The 16,966-nt window shown below is 40.8% G+C and overlaps 1 pseudogene; it reads left to right on the top strand.

Annotated features, from left to right (window-relative positions):
* The first annotated feature begins 380 nt into the window (after window positions 1–380).
* LOC122011177 lies at window positions 381–3,355 on the top strand (annotated as a pseudogene).
* The last annotated feature ends 13,611 nt before the right edge of the window (window positions 3,356–16,966 follow it).

Here is a 16,966-nt window from a genome sequence, read left to right as displayed (position 1 = left end):
AAGTTTCGTATTTCTCATTCTATCTGCCTCTGCTTCGCCGTATTTCTTTTGACCTAAATCTCGTACTTTTATCATTTCATTTCAGTTCTCCTTTCAGTGTCGGAGTAAATATGTGTGAATTTACTCCCTTTCTATTTTTTTTTAAAGGATTAAGCGATTTGAATGGGAAAGGTGCCTCCTTTTGTGTTTTTATTTATTATTATTATTATTATTTTACAATTTTTAATAGAGCACTTTTGTCGATCCCTAGTGGCTTTTTTATCATGTTGCTCTTTAATCCGATTGATGTTCCTGATTGGTAATTTTATGGCTAAGATTATGGGTTTGAATTTTGTTATTTGTTGGACATTGTGATTGTAATTTGTAATGTTGATATAGAAATGGTTGAAAACATGAAAAAAGTTGCCAAGCTTGATGTAGAGTTAACAACAGAGGAGAGAAACCTCCTCTCAGTGGGCTACAAGAAGGTTGCTGGATCTCATCGAACCGCATGGCGCATCATGCCTTTGATTGAGCAAAAAACAGGAGTCCAGCAGCAACGAGCAGAGTGTTAAGTTAATCCAAAGCTATCGGCAGAAGGTAGAAGAAGAACTGGTCCAGATTTGTGATGAAATTTTGGCCTTCATTGACCAACATCTTATCCCATTTTCGAGTAGTACCGAACCAACAATTTTCTATCACACAATGTAAGCATATTATTCTCAAACATTATGCTAATTATCAACCAGCCAAACTTACTATTATTTTCAATTTCTTGTTTCAAAATTTTGAAGTTGAATAAAATTCTTAGGCAACACAAATTTGAAAAGTTAGAGTTGGGAACTGAAACAAACTAGTTGTCATAAATGTTGGCGAGGATTAAAGTTTCTTACAGTGTGTGAAAAGGAAATATATATAGCATACAACTTCTTTGTATATGTTTAAATTGTTTAACCATCATGATAATGACTTAGAAAAAGGCCTATTGAACGGCTTAGTTTGTTTATCTGTTTTTTCCTATGCAAGATTGTTTGTTTGTCCCAGTTATGCACTTTTGTAACAAGTATTTTTTACCACTTTGTCTATTAATTTAATCTTCTAAAGTTTTTGGCCAGATGGCTGGTTGATAATTGTTACTACTTATCAGTTATCAGAGTTGTTAATTTGAATTGATGATTATGCCACCAAATCAAGCTTTGTTGAGCATACTTATTCTTTTTTCTCTGATTGCTTATGTGTATCTAAAGTTGCTTTGCTTTTGGTGACTAAGGAATTGCATTGACACTTTCTTGATTCATGGTGGCAAAAGGCGAATACGCTCGCTCCCAGCGCCCCCGTCAATCCGTCCCAGGGTCAACACGGAGGAGGTAAATCACGGTCAGCTACTACACTTTCTTGATTCATGTACTTCTACAAGATTGTAAGTGACATTTCAATCATGAATTGTGCCTAGTTAACAAAGAATTATTTTCTTTTATTTTGTTTTTCCAATTTAATCAGGCTATGTTGGTGTTGGTTCACTGATGAAGCTCCAACAATGGGGGAAGGGGGTTCATTACAATCAATAAGAACTGAAACTAAAGTCTGATGATCAGACATGAAGTTATGAATTAATATATTCTGTGGACTAGCAAGTAAAGGTATTATATTTTGTTAACTATGACATCAAAACTATAAGATGTGAAATTATTAAACATAGGCTGTCATGTGCAAGATTGCTAAGTTATGATGAACGAGATCTATCGTGTTTCCCACAAAAATAATCAGAGTGTGATGAACACATATCAGTATTTATAACTCGTTTTACAAATTACAATAGTACTTTGAACCCTGAATTTTTGTAGGAAAGGTACCCTTGTAAAAAAGGTTCTCTTAGTCCAACATGATGAAAGGGTTGGTAAGTTTGCAAGCCAACCATGCAGTTTGATTGGATTTTCACTCAGAAGTTACTTGGGCCGGAGAAAATGCAGCATTGTTTCTCAGAAGAATTCAGAAGTCATGTTCTCAAGACAGTGCAACATTTTTTTGTGTAAGAATTAGATATATTTAATAAGGTTTTGTATTTTTCTTAGGAAGGGCGATTATTCTTGCTACCTTGCAGAGTTCAAGACTGGAGAAGAAAAACAAAAAGCAACTGATCAATCAATGAAAGCTTATGAGGCATGTCAAGATCCTATAACCTTTATCTTTAGCATCTTGGATAAGGATCTCGTATTCTTTAAAACATTATAGACAACTTATTCTTTTACGTCTTGCATTCTTAATGGCTACTTGTAATATTTTCCATCTCCATAGATTGCCTATGAGAAAGCCAAAATCAATTTGCTTCCAACTCATCCTATTAGACTCGGCCTGGCTCTAAATTTTTCAGTATTGTACTACGAAATCCTAAATTCTCCTGATAGGTATATATGCCTTCTTTCCAAATTATGCTTCTGTTATTATTTGGTTGATTCTGCTCTTATCTTTATGGCTTGTTGATTTCTTTAGGGCATGCTATCTGGCAAAGCAAGCTTTTGATCTTGCAGTTGCAGAGCAAGACAACTCGAGTGAGGAACCGCATGAAGATAGCGCTTTGATCATACAGTTGCTAAGGGACAATCTCCGGCTATGGACTTCAAAGTTGCCTCCCGAGGATCAGGAAACAAAACTATATTGTAATTGTTCAGGTTATTATAACACAACCAACGAAATACAAGAATCTTAGCTAAACAAAAGATTTGTCTAATTATTGATTGGTACTAGGAAATTACAAGATCAACTAGAACCTTCAACTGTCTTATGATGTTATTCTGCGAATAGAAACAGAAATGGGGAAGTTTTATACAACTATGTGATACCAATTTGCTAGATTAAGCGAGATATGCTTACAATGCTGGTATTGCTAGTGTGGCTTTACATGCCATTATTTTTTCAAAAATGGAAATAGGTGGAGCCGAGTGGTTCATCCTAGAATCTATTACTTTTCATTGTAGTTGCTTACGGCTTAGCTTGATCCGTTTACGAATAATTTATCCATTTTTACGGAATAAATAGAGGAAAGTTTTTCATCGTGAAAACCTTTCTATAATTTTTATTTCCATCTCAAATAAACAAGACCTTAAATATCAAATCAGGGCTATTGTGTTATAATTTTCAAGACTATTTAGAACTTGATATTAATATGAAATGCCACCATGACTAGAATCAAGTCATTAATAAATTTCTATTAGGTTCTAAAGCTAAAATCAACTGAGTGTTGGATGAGAAGTAATGAGCTTAGCTTGCCGATGCAGTGCACCCAATGGTTTATGGTTTCGGTATTCCGATCGAGATGGTTCGTGAGATCGCCAAACTAGGATCTAAGGATGCTTCACTGATCGACGATGATGAATAAACAAGTTTGATTTTGAACTCAAATATTGATCCAATATATTTTAGGCACCTTCAAGTTGCTTCAAAACAGCCTTCTAGTTTCCATAGTGAAACATAGGCAACAAAATTTTAGGAACCGATACGAAACATATTTATTTTCTAACACCAACTAGAAGTCTGATGAAAAGTTTAAATTGTCATAGTAGATCATGACACATATATCTACACTTTTTTATTATCAATAAACTCTCAAACCAATATTAATGACAACAACAAGAAGAGAAGATCATGCTTATAGTCATAACTAAAATTTAATTTTCATTAAGTGACACTCTACACAAAACAAACAATGACATTTAGTTATTTCTCTTTCTCCGTCTAGAAATTTCAATAGAAGTGACAAGATAAATCAATACACAAATTATGAAGAATAATAAGTGGAATCCATCATTTTATGTGAGATACTGTTATCCTTCCCAACTCATCTTGCTAGATGAATATGTTGTTATGCAAGTAATAATTTTATAGCTATTATAAAATGAGTTTAAGGGTACTAATGGATTATTTTGATTTTTCTCTTCTTGTTCGATTAACACATCTTGTTCTTTCTATTCTAAATTGAACTAAAGCAATTTTATATCCCTTTTAAGTCTCAAGTTTCTTAGAAAGGCAAAATGATTTTCTTTTTTTTTTTAGTTATCTTTGTTAAAATTGCATTTGTTAATTACAATTCTTTATATAAAGGTTGATAATTGTGATATATATTATTTAGGGTTTGTTAGGTTAGGGATAGATTATAGTTGTAAGTAGGGAGAAATGAGAAGTGATAAGAGCATTTGCATCAGCTTCCCTAAACATAGAATTTATATTAAATTTTATATTTGACGTAAAAAATTTTTGGCATCAACTACCCTATCCATTCTCTAAATTTAGATTTCATAAATATTACTTCTTTAAATTTAGTAAATGAAATTCATTTCTTAAACATTAGAATATCATTTAATTTGGGAGAAAAAAATAAAGGGAATGAATTGGGTAATAAAAAGTAGATATTATATAGGGAGAGAAAAATAATTAAAAAAGTGGAAGAGAGAAAATAAAATAATAAGAATAAAGATAATGAAAATTTTAAGAAAGTTGATGTTGATGTAGCGCGTAGTGAAAAGTGATTGTTTAAATTTAATAAAGTGAATGATTTATTTTAAATTTTAAAGAGATTATAGAAAAATTGGTAAGGAGGCTCTAAAAGTAGAGAGATTATCAATTTATTAACTTCTTTTTATTGATAATTTAGTAGAATATAAGAATTGAAATAATACTAGCCAATGAAAAATATTGTATACAATAATCAAGAATTGAATATATCTATTTTATAAAATATAAGACCTCTGGGAGATTAATAATAATTCCTAATATCGTCACATCACCGTTAATTTATATGGTTAGAAGTTGATGAAATATTTAATAATGTTTTGCATTTTAATATGTTTTTTATTGGAGTAAAAGATGATAAAATTTACCCAAGCGATCTAGTATTATCGACCCTCGACTAGATATAGATAGATAAATCATAAGGGATATTTTATTCTAGTACAACCTTTTGCATGAGAAGGTCAGACACTCAATTTAATGTGTTCTTCATGATTTTTATGATAGTTGAATTTTATTCTTGTTGCTCAAATTTTTAGATTTGAGATTATGAGATTTAGGAGTATTTGAGGTATGGGTTTACTTTAGGGTTTGGGGTTAATTAATGTTTGGAGTTATTTAGAGTTTAAGGTGTTAGATTATTTATATTTATTTGTTTATAATTTTCAGGGTAATTTGGTCTTTTTCCCTTTTATATTTAGAGTTTAGGATTTCTTAACTAAACTATATAAAGATCTTGTACTCTGTATTTCCTATTATTAATTTTGGATTCAATAATATAGCTAATTTTTTTCTTTTCCTTAATTTCTACATGATATCAGAGCGAGGTTCTCTTTCTCTGACCTATTTATTTTCTACCGCCCCTAGTTATTATTTTCTGTTGCCGCTGTCATCTCCTACTGCTACTGCAGATTTCGACGCCGACATCTTGTCGTGCCAATTTTGACGTCGACGACTTGTTCTGTCGATTTCGACACTGACACTCTTTTCTGCCGATTTCGACGCTGATACTCTTTTCTGCCGATTTCGACGCCAACGTCCTATGCTGTTGATTTCGGCGCCAATACTTTTTTCTGTCAATTTCAATGTCGATGCCCTGTGTTGCCGATTTTGGTATTGACGTCCTTTTCTATTAATTTCAACACTAACGTCCTGTGCTGTCGATTTCTACGTTTGACATCCTTTTCTGCCTCAAATTCTCTGTGTGACAATGGGTCGTCCTAACGTCAGTTTTATGGATTGTACAGATGTGTATCTTTACAGTTTGGTTATTCTGAGAATTATTTGTTATGTCATCATACCTGGTCGTGCAGATGCTTTATGGAAATCTGATCCATATATGTTGGAGCAGTTTCAATAGTTCCTTGCTTCACAACCCTCTGCTATGTCAGCTTCCTCTCATATAGGTTTGTCATCATCTAGTATGTCAGGTATATCTTCACCCTTATGGATTTTAGACTTTGGTATCTCCCATCATATGCCATCTAATTTATCATCTTTTGTTTATTTTTCTCCCCGTTCATCTATATCTATTGTGACTGCTGCTAGTACTCCTATGCCATTAGTAGGTGATGCAGCGATAAGAAGGAGACTACCTGACACGGGTCAATTGTCACGGTGTAGGTCAAAGTCAAGGCAGTCAACACTAGGGTGTTAGTAAGGCTCGTCCGCATGACCTGAGCGGGAAGTGGCTATATCGGCCGATCGGAGGAACCACTGTCCAGTCGGCCATCTTGATGAACCAGTGTCTAATCAGCTCGGTCAACAAGAGAGTGGGCTGAGCGGGCCACCCATCTGGCTCGGGGTGTGGCATTGGCATTGTACATATTAATTAGTAATAAAATCGATAAAATAATAAAAGAGGGAAAGACTGAGATATTTAATAAGGGGAAGAGAAAATAAAAGAGAACACTTCATCTATCATTAAATGCGAAAAGCCAGACAAAGATGTCTTCTGTCGGTAATTAATATCATTAAACAGGGGAAGATGGAAGATAACTAAGAAAGGTATAAAAGAGTATGTTAGGTATGAAGAAAGACAAGATTCATCTCTGTCCCTATTATTTTCGATTTCTCTTCTCACTTCTGTTTCTAATTTGAGCGTCGGAGGGCTAACGCCAGGAACCTCTTCCCTAATTTGGTTTATTTTGCAGAGAGGAGTGAGGTCTTCATCCAATCAGCAGAGACGCCGCATCCCCTACCTTCCAGCTTCATGCTTTCAGACAGGATCATTTTGGCGTCATCTATGGAACGTAACCTGCATCCGAATGAGAAAATGGAAGACGTTGAATGACTCACAATAATGACATTGACACAAGAGGATCTTAACATGAAGATACAGGCCAGAGCGGCGAAGATAGTGGAGCAACAGCAACAACAGGCGCTGACCGACCGCCAAGCGCAAGAGCCTGCAGCCTCAGTAGCGGGTTGCTAGGCTGAGCAAGGGGACCGAGTGGAATAACTCTCTACTCGGGAACCAAACAAGAGGTCGATCGACACCTATGGGGAAGCCCCTAATGTGTCGGTCTCATTCCACCAAGCATTGTTATGGACTCCGGTAGAAGAATGGGGTTGAGCAGACAGAGATCAGGGAACTTCCTCAGATGAGGTGCCCACTCAAGATACAAGGAAAAGGAAGGCACCCAGAGTAGATGATTCACCAAAGCAATTCAATCAGTAGTTTTCGGAGGGGATTCTAAATGACCTTCCGCCAAAGCATTACACTCTACTGACGATCGGGGAATATAATGGAGTGATCGATCCCGACGACCACTTGGTCAAGTTTGATAACATAGTTACACTTTACCAGTACACAGATGGGGTGAAATGTTGAATCTTCCTCACCACGCTATCTGGATCGACACAATGTTGGTTCAAACAGTTTTGAGTAACTCAATCCACAGCTTTAAAGACTTTCGAGCAGTCTTCCTACATCACTTCGTTAGCAGATGCTGCCACCAGAAAACGAGTGTGAATCTATTCTCGCTTAAGCAAGGGCCTCGAGAGGCATTAAGGGTCTATATCCAGTAATTCAATCAGGTGGCTATGGACATCCCGACGGTCTCCTCGGATGTGTTGGTGAATGCCTTCACCCAAGGGCTCACTTAAGGAGAGTTCTTCCGGTCGCTCATTCGGAGGCCGTCGAAGGACTTTGGCCACTTACAAAAGAAGGCCAATGAATACATCAACGTGGAAGAAGCCCAGGCGGCACGGAAGAAGGAGACGCCCACTGAGCTCGCAGGAGCGTCTGCTGAACGGCAACAGTCGAGCAGTCATCAACCCCCTAAGGGGCCTCGATCAGGAGCCCCGCCACACGAGCCCAGGACACATGTTGTTCAGCATGTGGTGGTCACTCATCCACAAGTTGCAAAAGGCAAGATGTTTACGCTGATGTTCTGCTCCTTCCACCAGTCGATGATGCATAACACCCGGGACTACTACGACCTGGTAGCTAGTAGGTCGGCCCCATGGGATATCGCCGTCAATCCCCATCACCTGATCGGTGACAAAGGCGTCGATCAACCGTCTGAAGAGAGGAAGAAAGAACAACAGCTAAACCACGCTACCATCGGCCTCAGCATGGGAGCAATCCAAGTCCCGCCTGAGTCTTTGCCGAGTGGAACAAACCGTCGACACGGGAGGAATAGAACCAAAGTAACGCCGCTCGGGGAGAGATAGGAATGATCGTCGGTAGTCCGATCGACGAAGATTCTAACTGACTAAGGAATTCGCACGCTCGGCGACTCGAGATCCATGTTGTTGGTTGTAACAAGGAGAGAGCTGAAGTACCCGAAATTAATTTCGGCCCAAGAGATTTAGAGAGAGTGGAAATTTCCCATGATGATGCAATGATTATCCAAGCGGTAATCACTAATTATACAATCCATCGAACTTTTGTTGATATAGGGAGGTCGGTCAACATCATATTCAAAAAGGTGTTCGATCAGTTACAAATCAACCTGGGTGAGTTGGCCATCTCGCTTAGAGAAGATCCCCCGAAGAGGACAAGGACCTCAAACTTTATTGTGGTAGATGCACATTCGGCCTACAATGTCATCTTGGGACGACCAGCACACAATGAGTTTCGAGCGGTGGTGTCCACCTATTGCCAGAAGATCAAATTACCGGTGGACGATAAGATAGGGGAAGTCAAAGGAGACCAGTTGAATGCTCGATGATACTACATCGAGATGGTCAAGTCTGAAGCAAGAGTCGCTCGGAAAAGCCCATGCTTGGAGGTGAATGCCATCATTGAGAAGCCCCCTGCGATGGTTTATGAAGAAAAGGAAGATGTCCAGATCCACCCAAGCCGATCGAAAGCAACCACCTTCATTGTCGCCAATCTAGAGAGCGAGAGAAAGGTAGAGTTGTTCGCCTTCCTTAGGCATAATCATGACGTGTTCGCCTAGTTAGCCCACGAGCTCCCCAAAATCTCGCCAAGCATCTCCCAACATAAGCTTCATATCCGATTGGACGCCCGACCCGTGAAGTAGAGGAAAAGGGACTTCAGCACGGAGCAGAACCTGATCATCCGAGCAGAAATAGAGAAAATTTTGGATGTTGACCACATTCGGGAAGTCCAGTTCTCGAGTTGGCTCGCTAATGTCGTGCTAGTCTCCAAGTCGGGCAACAAATGGTGTGTGTCAATCGACTTCCGTGACTTGAATAAAGTGTACCCAAAGGATTTCTATCCGCTGCCTTGGATAGACTAGATGGTAGACTCTAATGTTTCCCTAGAGGTGGTGTGAGAACTAGAAGCGGCGTAGGTTGGGTTAAAGGTTGACGAAAAGCATCATAAGCTTGAGTTGATGGGCGTTAAGATCTGCGATTAAGCTCATGTTTCTTGGCTTGTGCCTCCTCTTCCAGTATTTCAGTTCACGTGGTTTCTAGCAAAGGTATTTGAGTTGATCCTCGAGAAGATCGCATCATAGGTTGGGAGCGGTAAGTCGATTCAAGAGATCCTGATTTTACAGTTGGCGGATATACTGGCGCGTTTGTCGAGGGCTTCTCGCGTATTGCTATGCCTGACACGTCTTACCGGGAAAGGCGTGAAGTTCGTATAGTGGTTCGGAGCTTTCAGGGCTGAAGCGGAGATTAGTGTCGGCTCAGTTTGGTTTTACCTTGGAGAGGATGGATTTGTACTTTACACCGGCCTCTCAGGGGTTTGGGTCTTGTACGATGCGACGCAGTGAGTAGTCTCTTATGCTTCTCATCAGTTGAAGGAGCATGAGAAGAACTACCAGTTCATGACTTGGGTTAGCTGCCATCATCTTTACTCTGAAGCTTTGGCCATCATTTATCTGGTATCACATTTGAGATTCTCCTCGATCATAAGAGTCTGAAATACATTTTCACTCAGAGGAACTTAATCTCCAAGAGGAGATGGATGGAGTTCTGAAGGACTACGATTGTACCATTAGCTACCACAGGGAAAAGCTAATGTGGTTGCCCGATCTTTCGTGAGGAAGTCCAGAGGACTTTAGCTTGCCGGAGTTGATTCTGGTTGATTCGATTTTCAGTTAGACCTTGAGGAGCGAGGACCGCAGGCGAGGTATTCTTGTTACCATGGTTGCTTTCGATCGTCGATCGGACGAGGATCAAGAGGCTCGGTGGTGATCGGCATTTGCAGTTCATTGGCGGTCGAGATAGCTTAAGACGAGGCCAGGGTTTACACGAGATGAGGAGGTATCATATACTTGAAGGCCGATTATGCGTACCTCGGTCTCATCCGGTCTTACGAGGAGCTACCTGAGGCACATCGTTCTGTTGCGATCCATCCAGTGGGACCCGTTATGTATCGAGACTTGGGGCGTTCCTATTGGTGGAGCGATATGAAAGACATCGAGTTCGTAGCTATATGTCTTGTTTGTCGGTGGTGAGCACGAGAGACCTTGGGATTACTTGATTCCTATTCACGAGTGGAAGTGGGATCACATTACCATGGACTTTGTGGTAGGGTTGCCGAGGACACGGCGAGGCCATGACGCGATTTGGGTAATCGTGATCGATTAACCAAATCGTACGCCTATAGCGATTAGGACTGATTCCTGGATCGATTGCGATCATATTGAGAGATTATCGAGACTACATGGTGTTCCATTGAGTATCATTTGGATAGAGATCCACAGTTCACGTCTAGTTTACAGCGGTCTGCGCGGCCTTGGGCTACAGCTCGGTTTGATCACTTCCATCCACGCTGAGATGGGCGGTCGAGTGGACCATTCGAACTTTAGAGGACACTTTGAGGTCATGTGTTATGGATTCGGAGGCGATTGGGAGGACCATCCGTTAGTAGAGTTACCTACAACAGCCCTTCCATTCGGCTATCGGATGCACCGTTTGAGGCGTTGTATGGTAGACCTTCGGACACCGTCCTTTGGGATGAGGTTAAAGAGGCTCAGTTGTTGGGACCTCATAGAGTTCAGCGGGATGCGAGTTGGTCCGTACTATCGAGGAGGATGTCAGGCGGGGATCGTCGGAAGAGTTATCTTGATCGGAGGCGTAGACCACTAGAGTTCTCGTTGGCGACCATGTATTTCACTGAGTTTCACCCACGAAAGGGGTGAAGAGATTTAGCCTCGAGGTAAGTTAGCTCCGCGATACATTGGTCCTTTCGAGATCTTGGAAGGATCGGGCGGTGCTTACCGATTGGCACTACCAAATCCTGTCGGCGTTCACGATGTATTTCACGTATCGATCTTTGAGGAGATCGTGCCTGATCCGACTATGTCTTTGGCGATATTCGGTTCCAGTTCAGCTGACATTACATGAGGAGGTTTGATGCGGATTCTTGACCGGAAAGAGCGTGGGTTCTTGGAACAAAACTATCCGGCTAGTTAAAGTCGGATGGCAGCATCATTCGGACGAGGAGGCTACTTGGGAGCTCTAGGATACTATCCGAGCTCGATATCCCCATCTTTTCATTTGAGGTATGTGATTTATTTACCGTTCAGCATTTATACTCTATATCTGTTGTTAGTACTTGCTGATGATAGATAACGAAATTTGGGGACCAAATTTTTATTAGTGGGGGAGAATGTAAAATACCGGAAAAATGATAATTATTAATAAGGGAATTTTCCGGAATTTTTGGAAATATTTCGGGAATTTTGAGCTCGTATGGATGAGTTTACGGGGATAAAACGGGGTTACGGAAAAGCCTGTTTAGGTTAACTCGTTTTAGCGAGGAAATGTTTGATTTCTAAATTCTTTTTCTTTTCTTTTTCCTTATTTTCTTTCTTCTCCCATTTTCTTTTTCCCTCCCGTGAGCCGTGTCGTGCCCTAACCTCCCGACCCCGACGCCTCTCCTCCCAAACCGCCCGAGCCCTCGCCGCGACCATCTTCCTCCGAGCCCTAGCCGTGGAGATTCGAGCAGCCGTGGACTCTCGACCCGAGCAGCACTGGCCTTTCCTCCCGGTGCCCTAGCAGTGTGGTTTCACTGTGCCACACCGGCGCCACCGTGCTATCACCGGAGCCTCCTTTTCCTCTCTTCTCCTCTGCCGTCTTCTCTTTTCGTGTTGTTACCACACCCAACACCGCACGGCAGTCTTGACCAGGCCGGGTCCAAAGAACCCTAGCGCCGATCGTTTCCTCCGCCCTAGGCAGTCGCCACCCTTCCTTTGCTGGATTGTTGCCGGCGTCTGAGGTATAGCCGTGCCCTAGATTTCCACAAGTGAGTCTTCTATTTCTACACGACCACTGATCAAGCCAGTGGCGGTTATTGATTCGCAGGTTAAGCCTGGCCATCTATTCGCTTTTCGGTGGATCTAATCGCATTGCAAGTTGTGGCTTTCCTCGGTTCCGGCCTTTTCATTGTGGATCGGGTTTGTTGCCATCACAGACGGTGAAGGAGATGTAGAGGTAAGGAGTATAAATTTGTTTGGTATTAGGTTTGTATTTGGAATAGTTCAAGTTGAATTAGGTTTAGACCTAAATCAAATGGTATAGTGGAACGAATTAGGGTTTTCCTAATTGAATTAGGAGTTGGATTAGTTATTTGATACATGTTGAGTAACTAATTATATGTGTTAAATTAGGTAGGTTAATGAGTATGACCTAGGGTTTTGCCCTAAATGGTGTTGGGAATTTTATTTAGCAATTCATTTGAATTTTTAGCTAAATAAAATATCTGTGTATTGGTATTTCAGGACTTTGACGCGAGACGAGCATCTCGACGTCGTATTCGGACCAGATTGGACCTTTCTATTTTTGGAGGCGGGTACTTTTGACTTATGTCATTTGATATGCTTAGTAATTAAATTAACATGTTGTATTAATTGTGTTTCTTATCTGTTTCGGTTAATCACTACCCAAATCTTACATGCTTGATTGATTGATTGGTTTTGCATCTTAGGTATATTCTTATAGGGGTAGTGATATACCATGTTTCACCATGTTGAGGACCTATGGTTTTTACCTTCTGTATACCTTTGGATTGTTTTGGATTCGTTGACCTTTGATGCATTTTTATATATATGTGGATTAGGTCAGGATATTCTTGTGGTTAGTGTCATGCACCATTTGCATGATTGCATGCTGTGCGATAGTCCGCTCCATTATTGTTGAGCGATTACATGGATCTGCACACCACCACTCATGGGTTAGTGGTCGATTAAAGGCGAGTGTGTTGAGGGACTCGTTAGGCACCGTTGGTCCGCTCATGGGTAGTGTGACACGTGTTATCCGGAGGATTCCTCCCGTCTTTAGTACCGGGAGTTGAGGCATTGCACTCCCCATCTATGATTTGGGGTAGGAGGATGGGTGTACTCGTGACATCCGTCCACTCGGTCCTCATGAGTAGTGGCGATGAGTTGTCAGTCACCCTACCTCGGCCTCACTTTTGTAGAGATGATCGTCGCGTCGGGGGTGACCAGGCATTGGCATCATATGCATGATGCATTTATTGCTTGTGTTTGTGTTTGCTGCATTTATATGCTGCATATTGTTTGGATACCTATGTTTGACATGCATCTGATTTCCTTATCCTCGGACTGTTTGACCTTATACTCGGGACACTGGTTAGTATTCTCTGTTTATTTCAGATGCATTCTTATCTTTCTTATCGAGATTATGCATGATTAGTGCTAGGTGTTATTTCTTTACTTTGCAATTCAACTTGCTGAGTGTTGGACTCACCCCGCCTCCATTGTTGATATTTTCAGGTTGATGCTGTCAGGAGGGAGTTTCAGTCGCTAGTCCTCACTCCACGTAGTGCTAATCCTGCAGACCTCCATGATATGTTTGGTTTTCTTTGGTTTCTTTATGTTCTAGACTATTTGAACTCGTTATGTTCTGGATTTATTTGCTTATGGACATGATATAGATTTTATTATATCGGTGAATTTGGATTTGGTTTTTATTCTACTACATGCCTGCCTGGATGGCGAGAAGAGGTGAGTTCGTCGGTTTTTTGGTAGTTGAGTAGGGGTGTTTTTGGACAGAGTATTATACTTGTGGTTGTGTCCCGAGGTGGTGATATATTATAACCGGCGTAGGTTGATTAGATGATTCAGGCATAGGAGTATTTAGAAGCTTGTTGATGCGGCGTCAAGATTGCATTAATATTTCTTGGCTAGTAATGCCTCCTCTTCCAAGAGGATTTCCTTGTCAACCAAAGCTCTAAATACAGCATCCACTGCAACAAATAAAAAGAGTATTTTAGTTAGTAAAAGAGTGATGGCTGAACTGTAAAGACTTACCAAAGGAATATTGCAATCTTTTTTGAACAGGGTTCAGGCCAAAAAGGTAGAGAAGATCATTAAGTAGCTATTTATGGATGTAAAAGCAGTGGCCAAGTAATCTATTGTAATAATCAGAGAAGGTCGGCTGTTGATGAAGTTCTTTTACATCAGGAAGAGGGGGGGAAAGAAGATTGTCATGTTGTAGACCATGTAACAGGTCTAGGAAATTTTGTGAAAAAGAAACATGATTTCCAACCCTTGTTGGAGGAAGGCATTTCTGTGAAGAACACCATCTTAGGATGAGACTGAAAAAGAAATACTCCTGGTTCTGATTTTTTGGAATAGGAAAACATGAATATGTTTTGAGGAATGGGAGGAATACTGAAAAGGTGGAATAGCATGTATAACCCACATAGATACCTAAAAGCATTTGGGGCAAATTGTTATAAAGGGATACAGAAATATTGACTTATTTCTGACAAGAACAGAGGAACAAGGAAATGTAAGTCTGCTGCTAATTGGTCTTTGAAGAAGGTAATATAGTTATCAGGAGGAAGATGGGGATAAGCATCAGGTTGCGAGACCCGAATGCGATATTCTTTAGGTATTTCATATTGAGTGTGAATAGAAATTTGATCATCGGTGCTAAATGAGGAATAAGTCAGAGCATACCAAGGAACTAGTGACTCCTTAGCCATGGCGAAAAACAGAGACACTTAAGGTATAGGTAACTTACTAGGTCCTTAAGGATGGAAGGTAACAGAAGAAGGTCGGGGAACATGAAGAAGTGCAGAATGTTGAAGAAGGTCGAAAAAGAGAAACACCAGAAAATGAGTTAAGGAAGATGAAGAGTAAAGAAATAAAAAAAAAAAGAGTTAGGGTTTAAGAGGGTATAAGGATCTCCGTCAAAATGAAACGGCTCGCGATGGGAAATGCATTGCTTTGCTAAAGGGCATGTGATAGGACGTTAATAAAGAAGCATGTTAAAGGTTATTTCAAGAAATAGAAAAAAAGACCATGTGGCGATCACCCATAAAGAGATATTTATGATAGACAGAACAGACCAAATCATATGCCTAGACGATATATATTCGAGTGCCTCTGACATTCTCTTTCCGTTGAAGGACCAATTACCAAAGATACAATTTTGAAAAACCGCTTGATTCTCAAAGTATAAAAAGAGAAAAAATAAAAAATAATGACTTGGGCAAATAGAGCAAACAAACAAAATTGAAACTCATGTCTAGTCAATCGGTCATACCTCCTTCGACTAGACTTGAAGGGGATGCTAGTGATACAGGTTATGATAGGATGGTCTGTCAAATGAAGGAGTCAGGATCAAGAAAAATAAGAGAGGTATATAGCCAAAGTGTCTTCGCGCGCTCGGTCAGGCAAAGTCTGACCGAGCATAAAGGCACTTAGCCTTATAAATAGCTCTCAGTATATTACCAGTCGACCGAAGGTCGAGCGAGAGCCAATGTGGGTATATGCGCTTGGCTTGGCAAAGTCCGACCGAGCATAAGGGCGCTTAGCCTCGTAGATAATCCTCAGCATGTTACTGTCCAACTGAAGGCCGAGCGAGAACCAGTATGCTCATATACACTTGGCCGAGCAAAGCCTAACCGAGCGTAAAGGCACTCAGCCTTATGTATGACTTTTAATACATTATGAGTCGATCGAAGGCTGAGCGAGTACTCATGTGCTCATATACGCTTGGCCAAGCAAAGCCCGACCGAGCGTAAAGATATTTAGCCTTATGGAAACTTTTAGTATATTATCGGTCGAGTGAAGGCCGAGGGGACACTAATATGTGTCTGCACGCGCTCGGTCAGGCAAAGTCCAACCGAGCATAAAGGCATTTAGCCTTTTAGAAGCTCTTAGTATATTATTGGCCGAGTGAAGGTCGAACGAGCACTAAGGTGTGCATGCACGTGCTCAGTCAGGCAAAGTCCGACCAAGCGTAAAAACATTTAGCTTTATAGAAGCTCTTAGTATATTACTGGCTGAGTGAAGGTCGAGTGAGCACCAAGGAGTTCCTGCACGAGCTTGGTTAGGCAAAGCTCGACCGAGCGTAAAGGCATTTAGCCTTGTAGAAGCTCTTAGTATATTACCGGTCGAGTGAAGGCAGAGTGGGTACCAATGAGTGCATGTACGCGCTTTGTCAGGCAAAGCCCGACCGAGCGTAAAGACATTTAGCCTTATGGAAGCTCTTAGTATATTACCGGCCGAGTAAAGGTCGAGTGAGTACCCATGAGTGCCTGCATGCGCTTGGTTAGGCAAAGCCTGACCTAGCGTAAAGACATTTAGCCTTATGGAAACTCTTAGTATATTACCGGCAGAGTGAAAATCGAGTGGGCACCAATGAGTGCCTGCACGCGCTCGGTCAGGCAAAGCCCAACCGAGCGTAGAGGCATTTAGCCTGATGGAAACTCTTAGTATATTATCGGCCTAGGGAAGGTCGAGCGGACACCAATGTGTGCCTGCACGCGCTCGTTCAGGCAAAGCCCGACCGAGGATAAAGGTACTCAACTTTATAGCAACTTATGGTATATTACTGGCCGGTAGCTTATGGTCAGTATGTGTTCGACTAGATAAAATTTGACCGAACGTAAGGGCACTCAGCCTCCTAAAGTTCATAAACATTCTCAGACTGAAACATGATTAGCAGAAGGTATTTTCAATATATATACGACCGGTTTGAACGATCGGTCGAAACATGCTTAATATAAGTATATGAGTATGACAGCCCAGCAAACTTGGTGGGAAATATCTTCTAGAAGCTTATTCAATTATAATGACATGTT

The sequence above is a fragment of the Zingiber officinale genome, chromosome 8A, assembly GCF_018446385.1.
Source record: "Zingiber officinale cultivar Zhangliang chromosome 8A, Zo_v1.1, whole genome shotgun sequence".
NCBI lineage: Eukaryota > Viridiplantae > Streptophyta > Magnoliopsida > Zingiberales > Zingiberaceae > Zingiber > Zingiber officinale.
This window is presented reverse-complemented; position numbering and strand designations above follow the sequence as displayed.